The sequence below is a fragment of the Amphimedon queenslandica genome, unplaced genomic scaffold (genome assembly GCF_000090795.2).
Source record: "Amphimedon queenslandica unplaced genomic scaffold, v1.1 AMPQUscaffold_8229_Cont19826, whole genome shotgun sequence".
In the NCBI taxonomy this organism is placed as follows: Eukaryota; Metazoa; Porifera; class Demospongiae; order Haplosclerida; family Niphatidae; genus Amphimedon; species Amphimedon queenslandica.
Window position 1 is genome coordinate 1 of NW_003551493.1, and position 2,421 is coordinate 2,421.

General features: G+C 38.6%; 1 long non-coding RNA gene across 1 annotated transcript; it reads right to left on the reverse strand.

The window, feature by feature from the left end:
• Positions 1-402: 402 nt before the first annotated feature.
• Positions 403-1,639, reverse strand: LOC109591415 (uncharacterized). The gene is made up of 3 exons (XR_002189804.1): positions 1,502-1,639; positions 873-935; positions 403-810 (listed from the first exon to the last, which is right to left on the reverse strand). It is a non-coding gene; the product is annotated as an uncharacterized LOC109591415 (long non-coding RNA).
• Positions 1,640-2,421: the final 782 nt, after the last annotated feature.

A 2,421-nucleotide genomic window follows, 5' to 3' on the forward strand; every position in this document is an offset into this window, starting at 1 on the left:
CCTCCACATTCACCAACTATACAGTATAAGTCCAACAGTCAATAGTCCACACTGATACTAACTTACTTTGTTTACTCACTCAAGGACTGTGTCTTCTTCTATTAGTGTCTTTACTAGTAGCAGTAGCTCTGCTAGTACTACTGATCCATTTCTTGTATTTATCAGCTAAAGTATTAGCCCTGATGACTCCCAAGGCTTTGATCAGTTCTCCTCTTGTAGCCTTAGGATTGGTGCGGCTTCAACCAGAGGGCGTACATGTGCTGTAGTCTTTGGTGGGTCTCTCTTGTTCTATGGCAGTTAGATCTTTCATATCCAGTTCCAGTAGTACCCCTAGTCTCAGCCACTCTGTACCAACGTCTACGTGAGTTAGTAGCTCATTTAGTGCTGGCTTGTCCTTCATTGTTTCTGTGTACAAGAACACGCCCCCGCACTTCTTAATTGAATTAATGTGTGGGATTATGTTTTAATGTAATGTACAAAGGAATTGAAAAAGAATTTAAAAACATTATTATGATAATTATTAAAAAATAAGCAGCTGCTACTGACGGCCGAGTACTTTAGTTAGCTTAGCCTTTGCTTGACCCAGTTCATCAGGATAGTCCTCTTCACAAAGTTCTTTTAAAGTATCCCAACTGACATCTTTATTGGCATCAAACCACCTCTCAAATACTTTAATAAGATTATCGATTGCTTCATCTGTTGCTTTCAAGTCAGTCACTCTTACACCCAGTCCAATCCCTATCAGTCTGTAATGGTGAGCAGAAGAATGAAATATCTTTGTGACTGTTTTCAAGGTAAGCTCCTTGAGGCCTGAGGATATATGAATATTTAAATTAATGAAAAATACTTGAATGTACAGTTTAGCAACATACCTTTAGCTTCCTGTGGAGAGCCAGTGCTTCCAGTCTCAGATACACTTCTTTGTGGAGGAGTACCTTTAATATTAATACATTAAACTAGTATCAATGAATATTAAGTATTAGTTAAAGCACTGTTGAGAGTAGGTTATGGAAATTATTGCACAAGGGGCGGTCGAGAGGAAAATGTAGCATGAGGCGAAGCTTAGTGCTACATTTTCGTCAAGACCGTCCCGAGTGCAATAATTTCCGTAACCTACGAATCAACAGTGCTTTGATTGGTTTGTAGTGGTGCGTGGGCAGATCAAATGAAATTTCAAAAGTCACACAGGTGGCCAGCACAAGCTAGACGATCAGATCTCATTTATCACTATTATTATTGTTACATGTCTAGTGTATGTAGCTGAGGCTGTTATTTGCCTCTATCAAAGCTTGTGGTTAACAGGAAAGCCCATACATATTATACTGTGCAGTACTATATATTCCACACAGTGCTACATTTTCCTACCATGCGGTTATTGTAGCACTGGCGGTGCCTTTGATCCGCCCACACACCATACTACAAGTAATGAAATACAGTGAGTAGTCATCAGTAGGGCTAGGCAAATTATACTGCCATAATGGGAGCATAATGGGTTTCTTACATAATAATGAAAGATGAGGTTTCGTTTTATTGTTTCATCTGTCCTGCTGCTCTAGCCTTGCCCACTAAAGAGATATATTATTTGTATCTGCTATATTTGGCGTCATTGTGAACTTTTTCTGCCTCGGAAAGATAAGTCAAGCATTTTCAAGACAGAGAATAACTTTTTTTAAAATGATATGTTTATTGTAAGACTCTCCAGCATTTCACAAGAAAGCAGTGTCAGCTTAAAAGTGGAGTTCAAGCAAACACACACAGAGACAGGATGACTACTTTACCCTAGCTTCATGCCTACGTGTGGCTTGGGTTACGGGTAATGAGTATCAGTAATGTAATACCTGAGTCCCTTGATATCTGCCCTCAGCTTCACCTCAAGCAGATATCTCAGTCCTCAGGTATTACATTACTTATACACACACACACACCTCCAGAGGGGCTGGCCAATACATGTACATGTAAAAGATACTCATGGCTTTTTTTGGGTTTTTATACTTCGATGGTAAGAGTATGATTTGAGATGGAGTTAGTTGAACCCAAAACTGGTGAGATATTTTCATGTGGTAACTTTTACCGGACTTCTTCATGACACGCCTCTTTAGCAATCCTTGAGAGAGAGAGGGGGGAGGGTGGAAGAGAAGGATAAACATTATTTAAAATAAAAACATATTTATTATTATTTTTCTAAAAACTCGCACAAAGAGATAGTAAAAATAACAATAACAGAAACAAAAACAACACCTGACGCAATAAGTCAATAATTTTATTTATAAGAATAAGAAAAAGATGTACATGTACATGTACGCAGTAGCAGCAGCAGGAGCAGCAGGTGTATATTAATAGTAGCAGCTGTACTGTGTATTAGTAAAGTACCTTCGTAAAGGATTTCTGTTTTTGCACTATCGAGACAAGCACCTTCTTCAT